Source organism: Cervus elaphus, chromosome X (assembly GCF_910594005.1).
Source record: "Cervus elaphus chromosome X, mCerEla1.1, whole genome shotgun sequence".
NCBI lineage: Eukaryota > Metazoa > Chordata > Mammalia > Artiodactyla > Cervidae > Cervus > Cervus elaphus.
In genome coordinates, this window is record NC_057848.1 from 111,790,360 (window position 1) to 111,811,093 (window position 20,734).

The following is a 20,734-nucleotide window of genomic DNA, read 5'->3' on the forward strand; positions in this document are numbered from 1 at the left end:
GCTGCCAAAGCCTCCTGGCTCTCCTCTCCACTGGGCTCCTGCTGAGCAAACTCCTCGATGACTATGTCCTCAGAGCTTGCAGAAGCAGCAGAAGGGAACGGAGGGTTAGGAACAACTCTCTGAGCATCATCCACTCCAATTTCCTGACCCCAGAGAAGTGATCCCTTCCTTGCCACTCAGCTCAGACTCTCACCCCCTCTCAGCTGCCCCCGCCCCACATGGACCACACTGGGCTTGTTTCCTTCATTTCTTCCCCAATCTCCCAACACAAAAGTCCCACCCCCCACTCTCAGAGGGGAAATAAGAATGGGGGGTGGGAAGGGGAGAAGGCATGGAAAAATGAAAAACAGGAGAAATAAGGGCTAGGAGGCAGGGAAAAAAGACAAGACTGGAAGGGATGAGGGTGAAGGACGACTGGGAGAAGAGCAGGAGGTGGAGGGCGGGGGATGCAAAAAGGGAAAGTGGGGCTTATGAAAAGCACTGCACTGAACTACGACACGAAGTTAAACCATATGTTTCCACTGCACACCTATTGAAAGCAACACTCCAGGGAAGCTTTTTAACATTTCCATTGTCGTAAAATGGAGAGTGGCATGGGGAAAGGGGTGGGGGGCGAGGTTTCCAGGCCTCACATTTTCTTACCTAGCAGCCTCTGCAGTGAGCATAGAGAGGGGAGGAAATATGGATTAAAGCTGATAAGTTCCCTGAAGAAATGTCTTGTTACTCTTCCCTCTCCCTTTTTGACCGTCTCCCTCTCATATATACACAACACACACACACACATGTGCGCATGCACACACGAATACAATTGCCCTGAAAACCTATTCACCCACCCTACCTACTGCCATAGAATCTCTACTCAAACTGCCGGTCCTAGCTTCATGAGATCAGAATTGATTGGTCCCCAACCCTCGGGACCACTGTTCCTGTGAGTCCCACCTGGTCACTTACCGTCTGACGGCTTTGGATGCATCAGGATCAGGGGGAGCTCCACACCAACATCACTGCAAGGATCCCAAGGTTGAGTTACAGATCTCCCTCCAAGACCACTCCCTGAACCTCTCTTCCTCAGTTATTTGGTCCTAGGATGCCCTTAGATTCTCCCTCATCACTCTTTTGATCTCCTGATTGCATCCTCCCTTTCTTGCCCTGGTTCCCCCCACCCCATAGTCTCTTACCTGGCTGTCAGGTCGCCTAGGATGCTGAGGGTAGAATGACACCCTAAAATTAGCAGCTGGAAATAGAATGTAGCAACCTAATTTGACAGGGGAATTAGGGATTGTAAGGCCAACCCAACCACAGAATCAGTTTCTGGAAGGGAAGGTAGCCTGCTCATGGAGCTCACAGGTTTGGGAAACGGGTCCAGAGAAGGGGTGGGTTGAATGGGTCAGTCCAACTGGGAGGAAAACAAAAGTGGCTCCCCAGCCCCTGCCCAGACAGACCTTGCATTCTCACTCACCCTCCACAGGACACCATCAGGTTGACTCTGACTTTGTAGGACACCAGGATCCCCAGCAGCTCCTTGTCCACTCCTGGTCGAAGACTGGGAGGTGGTAGTATTCATTGTTGTGTGTTTGAGGGGAAATGGCTGTGAGGGAGCTAACTCATTCAATCCCCCAGTCCCTTCCTGTGCATCTTTTGTCATCTGACAGGTCTCCCAGGCTGTGATCTACTCATTGGGATCGCATTTCTGTTCCTCAAATCCAGTTTTACCATGTCACCCTCTGCTCAGGAGGCTACCTCTCTGAATATAATTAGTACACTGCTTGACTTTCACAACCCTTAACAATTTGGCCCCACCTAGCCTCTCTAACCTTCCTGCCCTAACTCCCTAACACCTGGGATACAACCTAACCGGACCCATCCTCTCTCCTTGCTCAGAACAAGCCGTGCAGATTCTTACCTTCTAACGTTTCCCCAGGCTATATTCCCAACTTGGAACTCTCTTTTCTTCCTCTATTGCTATCCAAATCCAACACATTCTTCAAGATCTAGCTCCTTCTGTCTCCTCCAGCTATACTGGCTTCTTTGAACTCCTATTGGATTTATAATCTGAACTACACATACTAACATTTAACTGATAGATGGCATTTGCATTCCTCTTTGTTCCCCATTTAAGCCATAAACTGAAGGCAGAGACTATCTTCAACTACTTTGTACCCTCCCACATTGCTTAGCATAGGAATGAGTATGTAACAAGCATTCAATGAAAACCGACTGATTGAAAAATAAGGCACAGGAGTTCCCTGGTGGTACAGTGGATAAGAATCTGCCTGCCAGTGCAGGGGACACAGGTTCGGTCCCTGGTCCAGAAGATTCCACATGCTGCAGGGCAACTAAGCCCTTGTGCCACAACCACTGAAGCCCACACACTCTAGAGCCCATGCTCCACAAACAAGAGATGCCACCACAATGAAGAGTAGCCCCTGCTCACCTCAACTACAGAAAGCCCACACACAGCAATGAAGACCCAGTTCAGCCAAAATTAATTAATTTTAAGAAAAGGAAAATACAGAAAGTTATATGATCTTGGAGATTTTCCAAGATTTTTCATTGCCCTGGGATGCTGATCCTCTATCTGCAAAGTAATGCTATTGGGATGATTTCTCAGGCTCTTTGAAGCAATAACAATGTATTGCTACATGATTAATAAGGCACAGAGAAAGGCAGTGGGAATGAATGCTTGTCAGATGGTGGCAGATGGTTTTCGGTAGGAGACACATCTTACACTAGGGCCTCCAAGTGTTAGGCATAGGACCAAATGAATGACAATATAATTCTATCAGTTCCTATCATGTTCTTTTTTGTCCTCTTTTCTCTCCATTTCTCATCTGTCTTCCACTGAACTTCTATCTTCACTAGAGAGTAGCTGCTACAGAGATCGCAGTGTTAGAGCCAGATGACATGTGATAGCATCTTTTCCACCTCTGCCACTGTGCAAGCTTAGACAAGTTCCTTCGTCTCTCTGAGCCTCAGGGCCAGTAAGTGTAAAGCAGTAAGAACGCATATCCAGCCTAATTAATGAGATTCTTATGAGGATAACAGTACCATACATAAGACCTTTTTGAGCTGTAAAATATACAACATAAGGAATTTTTCCTATCCACTTTTTCCTTTCTTATTGCCCATGACCTAAGCCTGTCATTGGTCCCATGGGTATTATTTAGCTTACTGTTGGCCCTCTTGCCTAGAGGTGTCTCTGAATGTTTAAAATTTTTTTGAAACAGGTAGGCTTCGTTGAAGGTGAAACCTCAAAACTGTGTATATAGCACACAGTGGGTTGAGGGGTAGAAAATGAAGGCTGGGAGTTACGTGTGAGCTTACATTGTGCTAGAGGCCAGATTGGTGTCACCCTGCTTGAGTTTGCCATCCAATGCCAGGCCCTGTTTCTGGCAGTTGGGTGCCAGAAGCGGGGTTACTGCAAAGCTCTTGGAGAAGGTGGAGTTAGCAGCTATAGTCTCCCTTTGAAAGGAAAAGAAGAGAAGAACTTAAGCTAGGCTTGCCAACTAAGTGATTCTCATTCCCAAGAGTATTTTGCACAATTCCATGAACCTACTGGAATATCCAAGAGAGCTGACATGTCTGACTGTGGAGAGTGGGAATGATTCACTCTGCTGGAGAATCATCTTGTGCCCCCGCCCTCTCTCAGAATTCAATGATCCTCTTGTGGGTATCTTCCCTCTAGCTCTCTTGAGAATCCCTCCCTTTTTCCACATCAGCCCTCACCTTGATCTTCCTCAGTCCTGCCCTCTTCCCCATTTCCTTCTTTCCCTAATCCTCTCCTCTGTCTCCAGACCCCGACCCTCTTTCCACCACCCTACCCCTCAGCTCTCTGACCCCAGCCCCGGCGCCAGCTCACGTGAACTCCTGAACGAACACAGTCTTGGTGTACTTGTCTAGTGAATACAGGACGACATCTGTGATCTGGTCAACTGAAGAGCCAGGAAAAGCACATGACTATAGTTAGTCATCCTCAAGACCCCAACTCACTGCCCTTGTACACGGGTACACTTCATGTGATGTACTAAGATGTGCATATATGGATGAACAGAGATGTATGTTTTGATAAGCCTGCAATGGAAGGAAAGCCTAGATGAATGCAGACTAGGTAAGTGGGGGCAGAGTTCTGGAAAAAGACCTATGAATTTGGGACCAGGGACAGGGAGACAGGAAAAGAAGCTCACCTGAAATCTTGATTTTTTTGATGACCTTGTTGGTGGAGTTGTTGATGGAAACATTGACAGAGATGGGTTCGCCATGATAATTTACCTAAAGCAGGAGGAGAGGCCCGTTATAAGGTTGGAGGGAGAACACTCAGATAAAGACCTAGAATTTGTTTCCTCAGCACTCTTGCCGACCTGGCCTCCACCCTTGTCTTCCCAAGTAGGAGATCAATAAAGAAAGGGTTTCAGAGTGGTTGCATGCTAGGGGGCAAGAAATGGGGGTCACAAACCTCCTTGTCCATCCAGGCCTGGAGTTGTAGGGGCTGAGCTGACAGGAGGAAGCGGCGCACAGTCTGGGCACAGGGGCCAGGGCCTGGTTCCAGGGGGGCAAACTGTATTTTCCGAATCACCAGCCGCACAGAGTCTCTAAGTAGAGGCCAAGGGGACAGCCAGAACATCTCCTTAGGACCCACAGACCTTTCTTGTGCCAAACCTATAGCCCAGTCCTCACTTGGGTGGTGGAGGTGGCAGAAAGTTTCCCTCAGAGAATGCCTCTGGACCCTCAAGGTAGGTATCTAGACCATAGGTCAGCAAACTATGGCTCACTGGCTAAGTCTGGTCTGCTGCTTGTGTCTGTATGGCCCACAAGCTAAAAATGGTCATTACATTTTCAAGTGGTTGAAAAAAATCAAAGAACAATATTTTATGACATGTGGAAATTATATAAAATTCAAATTTCAGTGTTCATAAAGTATTGGAACATAGCCATGCTTGTTCATTTACGTACTGCCCATGGCTGTTTTCATGCTACAGTGGCACAATTCAGTAGGTACAACAGGAAGTACATGGTTCACAAAGCCTAATATTCCTTGTCTGGGCTTTGACAGAAGAGTTTGCTGACTCATGCTCTAGAGCAAAGAAGAGAAATTAGAGGGGAATCAGAAATGGGCATCTGAATTGGTGATGCTGCTGCAGAGGTTAGAAGTAAGGATGTTTTTGTCCTGAGAGCAAGATCTGTTTCCTGGTGCAGGCTAGAGGCAGGGATTTTGAAGTTGACCACAGAAACACCTCTTGGAGACTTTCTCCTCCAGGTTTTCGGCACAGAAACTCTTCACTTCAAAGTCAATACCGCAGGCCTGCAAGGGGGCAGAGGCAAAGAGAACTCATTTCTGACACTGCCCACTCCCTTCCTCATGGGTTTATAAGGAAATGTCTGATCCCATCCCTTAGCTGTCCCTTTCTCCAGTCTTGTCCATTTATCCCTCTGTCTGTCTTTTTGAGAACCCAGACCTCACCTTTCCTGTATCATCAGGACCTGGCTGCAGTGTCACCGAACAGGGCAGGTTGACAACCATCTAAAGGATCAGAAGGAGGTCAGCAAACAGAAGCAATAGGGACCCCTTTCCTCTGTTCTCCTTGTTTAGCTTCCTCTCTTAATCTTCCCTAGAAGCCTTACCTAGGGCTTGGGGTCAGTACCTGCAGGGTGAAGGGGTAGGCATTGTCCCCCAGCTTGTGCAGCAGTCGCTCCTGCAGGACTGTGAGGGGGCCCCGGGGGCTGTTGGGCTCAGCTGGGACCACTTGTTGGACCTGTACGTACAGATCTTTGCGGAATGTCAGACCAATCACATCCAAGTCATCATGGCCATAGCGAAAGGCACAGGTCAACATGACAAACACTGCAGGCAAGGGAACAAGGACCTGTCAGGTCTGAGGGGGAAAGGAGGTCTTAATGGCCTCAGAGGAAGCTCAGAGGAAGACATGGAGAAACAATGTAATATTATCAAACCAGTATGGCCATAAAGAAAAGGATTAACACATTTGACTACAGTAAAATTTAAAACTTCTTTACATTAAGAATCTTTATAAATAATGAAACAAGCAAAAGCCTGAGAGGAAATATTTGCAACACATGTAACAAAAGTTTAGTGTTCCGAGTATCTAAAAAAACCCCCACAAATCAGTAATAAAAACACAAACATTCCAATATAAAAGTGTGCAAAGTGTATGAATAGGCTCTACACAGAAGCGTGGAATGGAATGGCCAATGAAGTATGAAAACATGTCCAGTCTTATTAGTAATCAGATAAATGCAAATTAAAGCCACAATGAGAACATTTCTGCTTCCTCAAAAAATTTTAAGCCTGACAGCACTAAGTGTTGAACAATGCTCCAGATGTGAAACAATTGATTACATACAGTGGTGGGAGTATATGTTTATACAGCCACTTTGGAAAACTGTTGGGCACTGTCCAATAAAGTGGAATCTGCTCATATCTTATGAAATAAGAATTTAGTGGAACTCTTGCTCTTGTCTATAAGGAGAAACGTATGAAATGTCCGTGGCATCAGTGTTTGTCATAGCAGAAAACTGGAAATGATTTAAATACCGATCAATGGGAGAGTGGGTAAACAGTTATGGTATATTCATATCGTGGAATATTAAACTGAGGTTAAAATAATGAACCTGAGCTCAATGTATTAACATGGTTAAGTCTCAAAAGTTGAGTAAAAGAAGGATGATATGCACAATCATACCATGTATATAAAGTTGAAAAGCATGTAGAACAATACCAAAGTTGCTCACTGATATATAAAGTTAGAAGTATAGAAACATCATGGGAACAATAAATATCAAATTTAGAATAGTTATTACCCGAGGTGGAGGCAGGAAGGAAAGGAGGGAGGGAGGAAGGAGTGTGTGATTAGGGAAGGATATGTGGGAGACTTCAGTTGGTTTCTGTAATTCTTTTTAAAACTAGGTGATGGGTACAGGGTATTCATTGCATAATTCTCTAGGGTCAGAACCTAGGTTTGCATACAACTTGTGGAAATCCCTCATGTTGTCTGAGCCTCAGTTATTTCACCTGTCAATAACAAGACTGCAGAAGAGCTCTACAGTTATTACCTCTGTTTTATAGGTAGAGAAAATGAGCTCAGAGCAGCTAAATGACAGCCCAGGATTTTAACTCAGACATGACTCTAAAGCCCAGACTCGTATGCTCAGCTTAATTCACAGGATGGTTGTAAGGAGGTGATGTACGAGAAATCCCTGTGGAAATTTAAATTACAGATGTGGATGATGATGATGATCATGGCAATATTAGAGAAATGGAACAATGATAGTTGAACTTATGCATTACAGCTAGTACCTAAGATTATTGGGACAAATAGAAAGCTACTTCAGTGCATTAGTGGAGTGTGGGATGGGGTACAGAGAGATATCTGTCTAAGGACAGTGACAGAGACTGAGGGAAGGAAAGATTTACAACAGGGGTTGGGGAAAAAAATGGAATAGGGGTCGAGAATCTTATTTTTAATCAGGAGCCCTGACCCAAAGAAAAGAAAACTACCAAGAGCCACACACTAGTAGAAACCAACTTATTTTTGTATTTTTAAGAAATCAAAATATACAACAGCCAGATTATCTGCTTTTAAAATTACAAACAAGCAAAGAAAATGAATCTATATTCAAAAGATACAACAAAGACTGAAAGTAACGATAATGGTAGTGCTTATAATGTCTGGGACAATGGGCAGCCTCATACCCTGCATGAGGGAGAGTTAATTGGTACAACCATTTTGAAGGGCAATTTGGCGATAGAAAGCTTTAAAAATGTGTGACTACCCTTTGGCCATTCATTCCTTTTCCAGGCATTTAGTCTAAAGAAATAATTGGACAAGTATGAAAAGAAATACATACAAGCATGTACTTTATGGGGTTGTTTGTCATAGCAAAAAATGTCCAGTGGTTAGTTGGCTAAATACATTATGGTGCACTCACAGAATATAGTACTAGGCAACCAAAAAATTTATAGATTTTTACATATTGCATAGGCAAAAAAGAAGATTAGAAAGTATTATGTATAATATAGAATTTAAAATAAAAATGTAGATATTTTTACACAGAAAATATGAATAAATGTGAACTGGAATATCTGTGAGTATCTCTGGGTGAGAGGATTACAGTCTTTCTCCTTCATCTGTACTTTCTAATGTTTCTTCATGAAGACAAACTTAACAGTTTTCAAAAGATACAACAAATTAAATTCATCTTGGTTTCCTGGTTATGCCAAAAAAAAGTGGGAAAAGGGAGAGAAAGAATAGGAAAAGGAAAGAGGGAGCAGAGGAAAGGAAAACAGAGAAGATGAGGAAAAGAGATGGCTGGAAGGAAGCAAGGGAGGGGATGAAGTGAAAGAGAGTGAAATCAGAAAAAGAAGAGGGGCCAGGCAAAAGGGTATCTAATAGACCCTGAGCTCAGGGTGTGTTAATCAGATGAATTGTTCTTGACACATCCTGCTGTGGTATGTGGTGGGAAGGGCATCACCCCACCCCCAAGATCTTATTGATTCTCTGACAGTTTACAATCATCCTTTTTTGTGTTAAGAAATAGCTTGTTTTAATTTTTTTAATTCAACATCTATTCTAAAGTTATTTATATTTGTGTTTATTATATAAATAATACATATTAGTTGTGTGACAATTAGAAAACAAGAACAAAAAGAGAAATCAAAGTCCTGCCATCATACATATTTCAGAGATAACTGCTCTTAATTTGTTTCATTTGCTTCCCAACTTTGTTTCTGTAATTAAATATAAGGCCACCTTAGATATTTATGACTTTTCTTTCATTGCCTTTTTGAAATGAAACATTTTATTTTGAGATTATTGTAGATTTACATGCAGTTGTAAGAAATAATACAGAGAGATCCTACATCAATTTTTGTTAAACCACACTTCACTCACACTACCACATATATTGCCCTACAACTGGCCTTTTTCATTCAGTGGTGTAGTGTTAGTGTATTTTACAACAAATGCACCTCAAAAGAAAAAAATACATATTTGGAAATGTTATGCAAGTAAGATTATCTCGACAAAAGTAACAAAGCATATAAAAAAGCTAAGGAATAAACTTAAATACATACAGCTTAAATGAATAATAATATAAAACTAAGAGACATGAAGATTAAAATTAAAGGAATAAACATTTTATTTCCTGGGTCGACATACATTTTTTAAACTAAAGATTTTTTTCTGTAGGTTATTCTGAAAATTTTTTAGGGCTGTGAAAAAATGATTTAGGGTTTAGAACTACAGAGTAATTGAGAGTCTTAAATAAGTTGATTAATTTACTGGCTATACCCCAGAATTCCTCTGATATTTAAAAGTGGGTGGACTGCTTATCCGCACTGTTTAATCTGAGCAATTAAGTTTGGTTTATTCCACAATACCTAAAGGTTACATTTGAACTAGTATTCATCAATTTGTTCTGAACCTTTTTCAAATCGAACCCAATTTTCAATCTGTTGGATCACAGAGCAAGAATTAAAGAAAAAAAATGGCAAAGCAATTATTTCAGTGTAATCTGGAACTATAATACTGTAACCAGAGTAATGTGTTTTGCTGTTACTTGCTGTAATTATTGTTTTGTTTATTTCTTTGTTTGGGATTTTTTTTTTAATGGAAAAAATGGGTTTCCCTACACAAAGGAGATACGGAAAGACATATGCAAATAAAGGGAAAAAGAAATGCAAAGTGGCAGCCTGAAGGTCACATCCAGCCCTTGGAAAAATAAAGTTTTTTGATTTATCCAAGGCTTTAAAAAAAATCTCTTAATTAGCTGCCAACATTTGAAAATCAGGACATTTGCTTAATGCAAATTTTAATAATTTAATCCATATTTTAATAATATTGATTTCTGGTGTACTGGATCTTTCAGTAGGCAGTCTAAGTGTGTGTTCAGGTTAGCAGTGAAGCAAAGGCCCCACCAACAATAAGGGAGAAAATCAGAGATTTTAGAAAAAAAGCATTAAATTTCAGCACACGTGTAAATTTTGTGTGATCTTGGAAAAGAAAATGTAATTAATGCTTTAGAAATATATCTATTTTAAATATTATTTGGAAGAGGCACTAGAATCTTTTCAGACTTTGAGCCTCTCAAAGTCTTATTCTGACCTTTATTTCCAGTTCCTCTTTAACAATCAGAAAATTTGGCCACACAGGGCTGAAATTCCCAGTTGTTAGCTTCTATCAGATAAGACATTCACAGTTCCCACCACTTTTTAATTTTCTTATAACCCTCTGGTCCACTCGTCCAGCCCACTCATTCAGATTACTTGTCTGGTGTGTGTGATATTTTAGGTTGGGGTCCCTGGCATATACACAGACCAACAAGGATTTTTACTTACTCTTTCGGCCTTTTAAGTAATCAGGGTCAACCAGGACTACACCATCTACGGAGAGGGGAAGAGACGGCATTCTGGTCAGGAAAAGTCCTCAGACTATGAAACAGAAGTTCCTCTTCTGCATGGTCCTTTCTTGGCTTTCTTTCACTCCCTTGCTCCCACTCCCCTTCTCCCCAGGCTCTTTCCCTTTTCAGACTCACTGACCAATGGGTTCCACCATGTCCACATGGTCCACGAAGTCTCGTTTCCCCAGGTACATGGATAGCTGTTGTGGAACAACCTCCCATGTTACTCTCATAATCTTCTTTTAATGGATTCCCTTGAAGGCCCCAACCCAAACCCCTGAGACCTTGAAGGACGTACACACCTATCCCTTTTCCCCTTTCATTTGCCCAGCTGGGTCAGGTTCTCTCACCTTGCCATTGGAGCAGGTCTTCTTAAACACCCTAAGAGGAGAAAATCAGAGGATATGGAAAGGGATTGGAAGAGAAGGGAGGGGGAGAAGAAGGGAAAGGAAAGAAAGGGAATTGGGGAGAAAAGGAACTATTTCTAGGATTAGAGGAAGAGACCCAAGGAGAATGAAGTGACACTCAGGTGGAGGCAACACAAGTAGAAGAGAGGTTGCAAACTCCTCCACCCCAAAGGCAGATCGTTGGGTTTGGGTAAGCCACAAGTCACAGAAGCAGAGAATTAGCAGTTCTTACTTACCTAGACATGTTGGCCATGGTGTGGATGTTGAGCCTTTTCTGGCAAGAGGGGAAGGAGGGAGGCTCAATCATTTGATCCCATTCTCCTTACCTGGCTTTGATATACCATCTGGACACACCTGGTGTGACATAACCTTTTCTTCTTAGGTAGACACCTCACCACGATCTGTGCTTCCTATTCTCCCTCCTACCAGGGTTACTTATTCAGGCATACTCTCACCCATCCAGGACACAGGAAAAAAACTCCCCTAGTTTTTACAAATTATTGACTAATCATCCTGTTTGTTCTCCAGAAAGGATGAGGCTTTTTTAAATAGCTGGGGCCCTCTCCTCTCAAGAGTGTTTTGGGAGAAGGAATTTGTTTGGAGAAAGACCTTCATCCAGGAAAGTATGAAGAAAATTGTACTGGATGAGGTTGAGCATCACCTAGCACAGGGTAGATGCCAAGTCATGTTTGTTAGATACATGAGTGAATTAATGAACAAAACCCAGACTCTGGTTTCTGCAATGGATTCTGAGCCTGAGTTCACCTCACGGTGGCCTTAACACAACTAAGGAAGGAGAAAGGTGCAGGAGAGTAAAGGTGCCCTCATGCTCTTGGTTGTTGATGGCAGAAGCCTCTATGGAAGTTGAAAGCCTTCCTTGACCCTATTCATTGTTCTCATCATCCTCCCCAGATTTGCCCACTCTTACCCCCATCAATGTTCCCAGGTGCTAAGCCTTGATCCTTAGAGAAAGATATCTCTCTAATGCTTTTCTTTGATGTGTATTAGATCTGGCCTGAGAGGAACTTAGGGGAGTTTCAGAGGTCTCTCCCAGGGTATCTCAGCCTGAGTGCCTGTCAGCTCTGTTGGGAAAGGTGCCCCTCAAATGCTTCTTGATATATTGAGGAAGGTGCTAAGGGCAGGGGATATGGGACCTAGTATAGGCTGGAAATAAGAGGCCTTTGGACTATTTACCTGGGGAGGAAGGTGAAGCTCACATCCGTCTCCAGCTCTGGTCGCTATGCTCGCCTCTCCAACCTCTTATACCCAAGGTCCTGTGAATTTTCAGATTGGTGGGGGTCAAGGGAGAAGAATAGAGTCCGGGGGCGGGGTCTAAAATACTGCTTTATAAATAGCTCAGGTGCCAAGAGTTTGGAAAGCAGATTAGTGGACAAAAGATTAGTTGCTAAAAGATTAGCTGCTTGCTGCTGAGACAGGGCCAAGGTCAGGGGTTGAATCTGATGGTGTTAAAGTCAGGGGAGCTTGAGAAAAGGAACTGCAGGGTTTTGGCCTCATGAGGCCTTGAACCTGAGGACTGGGATCAAAGGGGAGTCGGGGACATTAAAAGAAATGCAAGGTGAGGGATAGAAATAGGAAGGCTCAAAGTATAAGCCTTTGTGATTCTGAAAGGAGAGTCTTGTGTCACATTCCAGTCTTTCTGTATCTCTTGAGCAGGTATAACAAGCCACACAAAAGCCAAGGGTATGGGAAAGAGCACCCTTTCCCTAGCCCACCGCTACTTGGGACTTGGGGCTCTTGAAGTAATGTTTAGAGACCCAGTTATCCCAGATTATGTGCACAGCAGGAGTAGATCTCCTGTAAATGAGGGTGGAGTGGGCAGGGGAGGCTGAGTGTACTGAGCTGTGTGCACACATCTGTGAGCCTTGAACTTTTCTCGTTGAAGAGGAAGGTAACACAAGATTCTTGGCCCAGGGGCAGGTTATCCCGACAGAATGTTGCCTGTAGCAATTGACATCTTTACATGTCTGCCCCTGCCACAGTCAACCTTCCCCCATACGCGCCCTCAGCCCTTGACTCGCTCCAATCCCTAAAACTAAGTCCACGCTATAGGCCCTAAGCAGCTTCCCTCACCTCATATGACCACTCATGGAATTAAAGATATTTCTGTCCTGCAGCTGCCAGGACCCCTGCAATGGCAGCAACAAAAGTAATCTTCCTTTCTTGGCTGTCCTTCCCATAGAACACAGGCCCAGGTTTCATGGACATGGAGGATGTAGAGACAGGATCTCCAAACTCTGGGGGTACAGGACCCCACCCTACTTTACCTCACCATAGCGCTAGCTGGGCTTCAGTACCTATCCATAGATGCAGCCTCAACCCTCCAGGATAGCCTGTCCATTCCTCACAGGGTGGCCATGCCTGTGGCTCAGGGGCTGGGCCTTCCCTACCTTCCGCTCGCCACTGTGGGTGCTGAATACAGCTGTCCTGTATTCTCTTTGCCCAAATAACTATGTTAGCCTTTGCCATCCCTGTCAGTATGCACCCCAGGGCCTTGGCTTTTAGTCATTGTAACTCTGCTTCTTTAGCTAGAGCTAGAAGCCCAGACTCTGAGGGGAAGGTTGATGTCCATGGGGAAGGTGAAGTCAGAATGAATGTTCTTTTGGACTAGGCTTCAACCTATTTTTGTCTTTAGACCCACATTTGAAGCTTAGCCTCTCTTTCAAATCAGGTCCATGGCCCTCCCAGCAGGAAGAAAGTAGATCTGGTAGGCCTTTAATTCATTACTATGATTGAACTTAAATCATTCTCTCTTTTCCTGAAGTATGTGCATTTCTTGACTGAGGTATAATTTAGTGAAAGTAAAATGCACAAGTCTCAATTGCACAGCTTGATGAATTTTTACCTACTGTAGAAGGCTGAATAATGGGCCTCCAAAGATATCAGGTCCTAATCCCAGGAAGCAATGAATTTTACCTTATATGGAAAAAAGGAACCTTGCAGATGTGATTAAATTTAGGATCTTGAGAGGGGGGAGACTATTTTGGATCATCTGGGTGGGCCCTAAATGTAATCACTAGTCTCTTTATGAGAGGGAAACAGAGGGAGATTTGACTGCTGAGACAGAAGGCAATATGAGGATTGCAGCCAGATGCGATGCTACAGGCTTGGAAGATGGAGGAAGGGAAGATGGAGGAATGCAGTTCTAGAAACTGGAAAAGGCAAGGACACGGATTCTCTCCCATACTCCCTCATGGTTGCAAGGTGGCTGTCACAGTTCAGGCATAGCCCTGCTGATACTTTGGTTTTGGCCCAGGGAACCTGATTTTGGACTTCTGAGCTCCAGAACTGTAAAAGAATAAATGGTATTTTAAGCCATCAAATCTGTGGTAACTTTTTTGCAGCAGTAATAGGAAATTACTACAGCTATGTAACTACTACCCAGATCAAGATAATAGAACATTTCTAGCTCCCCAGGAAATTCCCTTGTGTCCCTTTCCAGTTAGTAGTCTCCCAAAGAGAACCATCACTCTGGTTTCATTTCGATCAGGAGTATTTTCATTTTAGGGCTTCCCAGGTGGTGCTAGTGGTAAAGTGCCAATGCAGGAGATGTGAGAGACATGGGTTCAATCCCTGGGTTGGGAAGATCCACTGGAGGAGGGCATGGCAACCCACTCCAGTATTCTTGCCTGGAGAACCCAATGGACAGAGGAGCCTGGCAGGCTATAATCTATAGGGTCACACAGAGTTGGACAGGACTGAAGCGACTTAGCACATACATTTTCATTTTATGAGGAGGCAAGAGTAAGAAGGCAAAGGAATGCATCTCTAATGGTGAAGTATCTGGCCCCTGTGATAGATTAAGGGGAGAGCTATTTTCAGGTCTTTATGCACCCTCACTCTGCACACCCCAATGATGTTTCCAAACCCACCCTTCCAGTTAGGAAGTGATGATCAGATCTCTGAGTGAGAAATGGTTGGCTTATTCCATAAGGCATCGTAGCAGACAGGATTGTTTATCAACTTAACAGGCATCTCTCACTTCCTTCTTTTTGTTTTTATAATTCATTTATTTTTGGTTGAGCTGGGTCTTCATTGCTTCCCTTGGGCTTTCTCTAGTTGCATAGAGAGCTGGGGCTCCTCTTCTTGCAGTGCACAAGATTCTCATGGGCTTCAGTAGTTAAAGCATGTGGACTCAGTAGTTGTGGCACATGGGCTTTAGTTGCCCATAGCATGTGGAATCTTCTCCAACCAGAGACTAAATCCGTGTCCTCTACCCTGGCAGGTGGATTCTTTTTATATATCTGTGTCTATCTATCTTTATTTATTTTCTTATTTGGCTGCATTGGGTCTTAGTTGCAGCATGTGGGATCTAATTCCCTACAGGGGTCAAACCTGGGTCCCCTGCATCGAGAGCCTGGAGTCTTATCCACTAGACCACAGGGAAGTCCTTGCCCTTCCTTCTTGTGGACAGAATCCTCATTTTTCAGGTACCCCACCTTCCTCCACATGGCTCACTTCTCCTCTTGGCCAGTCATGATCATTTCATCCTCCTTGCCAGTTGTTGGTTTAGTTATAGGATAATGAAACTCAGGCCACTGAGCTATGAGGGGAAGCATGGTAGGGCGATTCTGGGAAAGGTTTCCTGAATAATATAAATAAACACACAGGAAGAGAGCCCTATCGTCAGTGGTATTTCCACGTTTGGATGCAATGCCAGAAATAAAACAGCCACCTTGTGACCATGAGGGTTGCTGAAAACAGGCTGAGGGGTGCAGATCAGAAAGATGGAAAGAGTCTGTCTTCCTATAAAGAATTTTTTAATGACAATGTTAAACTGTTGAATTAGCCAACTCAAAAGCTCCCTGCTCCTTGACTTAGATTATATATTTCCTTATTTTAAACTCAGCTGAGTTGGAGTATTCTGTTATTGCAGCTGACAGCATACCAGCAGACTTAAGTGGCATATGGACAATGGCACTGTCTCAGTGTGGGAGGATGGAGAGGAGGCAGACTAATCAAATAGTAGAAACAGACTTCCCCTGCTGTCCTAGGTACTGGACACAGAGGTTCTGGCCTCTGGTCTAAAGTTGTTAACAGCCTTGCTGGAGATAAAGAGCAGACATTTAGAAACACTAAAAGGGAAGGCTTTAGAAAAGACCCCTGGTACAACACTAACCTGAATACAATTATATGGAACCAGCCAGTCTCCCATGATTTTACTAATAAATTTGGATTGTTCGGGATTTCAGATTACTGCTCCTTTCCATCAAGCCTGTGGGGACTGTCTTTTTCCACTCCACACTGCACCTTACTCTCAGCAGGAGACCTCACTTTTTCACCTCACAAAGAAAACCTAGGCAATTGGGGTGAACTTCTCAATCTCCAAACCCTCCAAATTCACATACACTTTAATTCCTAATGATGAAGAGGCTGATAACTGCCAGACACTGAGAGTTGACACATTGCCTCATTTTCTCCTCACAACAAGGTCGCTACTAGTATCCTCATTTTATACACGAGGAAATAGAAATTTAGGAATACTTATCCACAGTCCTATAGCTAGTAGGTGATGAAGCCATAGGTAAACTCTAAGTCTGTATGACTCCAAAGCCTGCATTTCCCCTATTTCACTTTTCTCTCCTGTTCTTCCTTCCTTCCTTCCTCCCCACTCCCCCCACCCCCAACTCAGAGAAAGAGATTAGAAACCATGCCTTTCTCCCTTATCCTTCTTTAGGCCCCAGGGAAACAGTTAACATTGCAGAGAAACTGTCATCAAGACATTTATGAATATTAGATATGAGGGGCCAAGAGGGGGAAGACTGGAAGAGAAGGGGCACCAAAGGATCTCAGCAGCAACAGTATCCATGTTGCTCCTTTCTGTCATGGGAAAGAAGATAATGAACTTTGCCTGGCACACTAAATTCTAGATATCAGTGAGATACCCAAGTGGATACATGTTACAGCAAACAATAAATACAGGGCTTAGATTATAGATGTGAGAATCATTCAATTCAACTAACTGTAACAAAGACTATTCATTCATGCAACAAATATTTATTCAACACCAGGTGGCGCTAGTGGTAAAGAACCCACCTGCCTAATGGAGGAAATGTAAGGAATGGCAGTTCAATCCCTGGGTCGGAAAGATCCCCTGCAGAAGGGCATGGCATCCCACTCCAGTATTCTTGCTTGGAGAACCCCATGGACAGAGGATCCTGGTGGGCTACAGTCCATGGGGTCTCAAAGAGTCGGACTTGACTGAAACAACATAGCTCATAGGCTCTTGTATAAGATTTATCTACTTTCTTAATATTGAAATGAAAGGCATTTTTTGGACAACAAGGTGTGTAATTTGGGGGAAAAAAATCCTGGAACATATATCATCATAACTTTACCTGGAAGGCTTTGAGAAAGACAGAAGTAAAACCAAATGCTTGTTCTTAGGGAACTCTGGGTATGATTTGGGCGTGGGAAGATCTGGAGGAGATAGATAAAAACACAAATGAGTATAATTCCAGGCAGTCTGTGGTATGTGCCATAATCTCAGTAGAAATCAAATGTGATAAGAATGTGAGAGAGAAATTTGGTTGGAGACAGATCTGTATGCTGGAACCTCAGTTCAGTTCGATTCAGTTCAGTCACTTAGTCGTGTCTGACTCTTTGTGACCGCATGGACTTCAGCACGCCAGGCCTCCTTGTCCATCACCAACTCCCGGAGTTTACTCAAACCCATGTCCATTGAATCGGTGATGCCATCGAATTATCTCATCCTCTCTTGTCCCCTTCTCCTCCCACTTTCAATCTTTCCCAGCATCAGGGTCTTTTCCAATGAATCAGCTCTTCACATCAGGTGGCCAAATTATTGGAGATTCAGCTTCAGTATCAGTCCTTCCAATGAATATTCAGGACTGATTACCTTTAGGATGGACTGATTGGATCTCCTTTCAATCCAAGGGACTCTCAAGAGTCTTCTCCAACACCACAGTTCATTTGTCATTATAATTATTCATAACTTGTAAGTTAAATCATGACAGTGGATGGAGAGAGAGAGAGATGGAGAGAAGGAGAGGGGAATAAACAATGGAAGAATGGAAAGAGAGAAGAGATTCTGGGAATAAGCCTTGGGGAAGGGTCACATTTGGAGGAAGGAGGACAGAAAGGAGCCAAGGAAGGAGACAGAAGGAATATCCAGAGGAATAGGAGAATCAGCGTAATGTAAAGTCACAGAAATGAAAGTGAGGAAGAGTTTCACAAGAGAGAGCCAGTCTGGTCTGCAGCCTTTCATAAAGTAGGCATTCCTTTTGGCCTAGGTGACATCAGCGGAAGCTAGCTTCCGGTTGGGGAATGTTGGGAGAGGTGTTTTCCTGAAGTAGCCACTGGGTGGTAGTGGTGGCAGTGGCGGCAGCTGCAGCTATGTCCAGGGACTGGCAGAAACTTGGCAAAACTAAATCAGCTTGAAGCAGTAGGAGAAAAACTGGCTCCTGCTGGGGCTTCTCTAGTTTTGTGGACACTGGAGTGTCCTCTTGAGTATATGCCAAGCCTCAGATCACATTTGTCCTCCTCTGAAGAAGCCAGCTCCATCCCTGGGAGCAGAGTATATAATACAAAGTACTTCATAGATTAGCAGCATTTTAAGGTTTACAAGGGGCTTCCCAGGTGGCACAGTAGTAAAGAATCCACCTGCCAATGCAAAAGACATAAGAGATGCAGGTTGGATCTCTGGATCCAGAAGATCCCCTGGAGGAATGCATGGCAATTCACTCCAGTATTTGTGCCTGGAAAATTCCATGGACAGAGGAACCTGGCGGGCTTTAGTCCATGGGGTCTCAAAGAGTCAGACATGACTAAACATAGCAGCACACATAGTTTGCAAAGTGTTTTTACATCTATTAACCAATTCAGAAAACCCTGAAAGGTTGGTATTATTGACCCCACTTCACTGATGAGAAAACTCAGTTATGAAGAGGGATCTGGGGTGACACAATTAATATGTGGAAGAACAAGGATTTGAATTCAGGTGTGTCTGGCTCCAAACACCTGGGCCTTTTGTGCAATATCACAGTGTTCAGCTATCCAGGACTCAGGCTATGATCTCTTATGCCTCGCCTACCTTTTATCCATACCCTCTCACACTCCCCATCACTGGGCAAGGATATTCAGGCTTTTCCCCCCAAAGAGATTTCTGGACCCTCCAGGAAATCTAGATTCTAGCTTCTAGAGCCTCCCCTGCAGCTCTGCCTCCTCCTCCCAGGATCCAGCTGGGTAATATTCTTAGAACCTGAAGATCAGGTTCAGAGTCTCCATTGCTTCGCAGCTCCCTTCAGAGTGGTCTGCTGCAGTCACCTCTCCCTTCCCAAGAGTGCTACCCACCTCACCCTCAGAGTCCTCCAGGCCCAGAGCTTGCTTCCTGAGCCTAAGACCTTCATAATCACTCAGCCTTAGTTAGTCCCAGGAACCTCAGGCCCAGAGCTCCTGACAATTCTGCATTCCCTAGTACTAGCCTCTTAAGCATCTAGGTTTGGCATCTGTTCTTTCTTGGCTGTATTCAGACAAGGGTCTTCTGGGGTGACAGAGAGATGAGAGGTGGCGTGTAGGAAGAGGCAGAGACTGTAAGGGAAGCATGTTGGTTAGCATCCTTGGGGAAGAGTGAACCGTGTCCTCACCACCTCCTCTTACGTGTGTAATTGTTCAGTCACCCGGTGTCTGACTTTTTGCGACCCCATGGACTTCAGCATGCCAGGCTTCCCTGTCCATCACCATCTCCCAGAGCTTGCTTAAAGCCATGTACACTGAGGCAGTGATGCTATCCAACCAACTCATCCTCTGTTGTCCCCTTCTCCTCCTGCCTTTAATCTCTCCCAGCATCAGTCTTTTCCAGCTCAATAGGACTCTTGAAATTGGCAGGTGAAAAAACCTCATCTTTCCCCAGATCTACTTTTCCCAGAGCCTTCCTCATCTTTGTCAAGTCCAGTTGCTCAGGCCAGAAATCTGAGAGTTATTCTTGACTCCTCTCTTTCTCTTATATCCCTTATCAATAACTATTGTTATCTTTACTTTCAAAATCTGGCCAGAATCTGCCACTTCTTACAACCTTCACCACTGCGGTCCAAGCCACCATCATCTTTATTGGCAGTAGCCTCTGATCTGGTCTTCCTCCTGTGTACACCATCCTGTAGTCTGTTCTCAACATAGAGCTGGCCAGGGAGCCTTCTAAAATGTGAATCAGATCCTGACATTTGTCTCTTCTAAACCCTCAATGGCTTTTCAATCACTGAAAGAAGAAGCCAAGGTGTCCTCACAATGTCTTCCAAGGACCTTCATGATTTGGTTCGTGCTGAACACTCTGACCTCATCTCTGTGTTTCCTCTTCCTCATAATCATCTGGTCTTTGTTTAAGTAAGTAAAGTCACTCAGTCATGTCCGACTCTTTGTGACCCCATGGGCTGTAGCCTACCAGGCTCCTCTGTCCATGGGATTTCCCAGGCAAGAGTACTGGAGTGGGGTGCCATTTCCTTCTCCAGGGGATCTTCCCGACCCAGGGATCGAACCGGATCTCCAGCATTGCAGACAGACGCTTTACTGTTTGAGCCGCCAGGTCTTTGTTTAAAAGTCACCCTAATATTTAAAACAGAAACACTCTCTATTTTCTTTTTCTCCTATACTTTTTTCCATAGCAATGATCATGATCTGTATATTTTACTTGTTAATTTTATTATCTTTTCCTTCCCACCAGTATGTAAGCTTCATTAGAGTAGGAGTTTTTGTTTTGTTTAGTACTGGTGAACTACCAGTGCCTAGAGCTGGACCAAGCACATAGTAGGCTCTCAGAAAGTATTTGCTTATCCTTTCCTAGATTATGGCCAGTGGCTTAGAGAGGCCACTGAGATAGCAATTTGCCGGGAGCCAACACACGAGACCCTACCCCTAACAAGGCCATAAGGGAGAAAACCTGA

At 43.9% G+C, this 20,734-nt stretch overlaps 1 protein-coding gene across 3 annotated transcripts in view; it reads left to right on the plus strand.

Moving 5' to 3' along the window:
- The window catches only part of P2RY4 (pyrimidinergic receptor P2Y4), a 36,069-nt gene that overhangs the window by 6,473 nt on the left and 8,862 nt on the right, over window positions 1–20,734 (plus strand). The window lies entirely within an intron of this gene.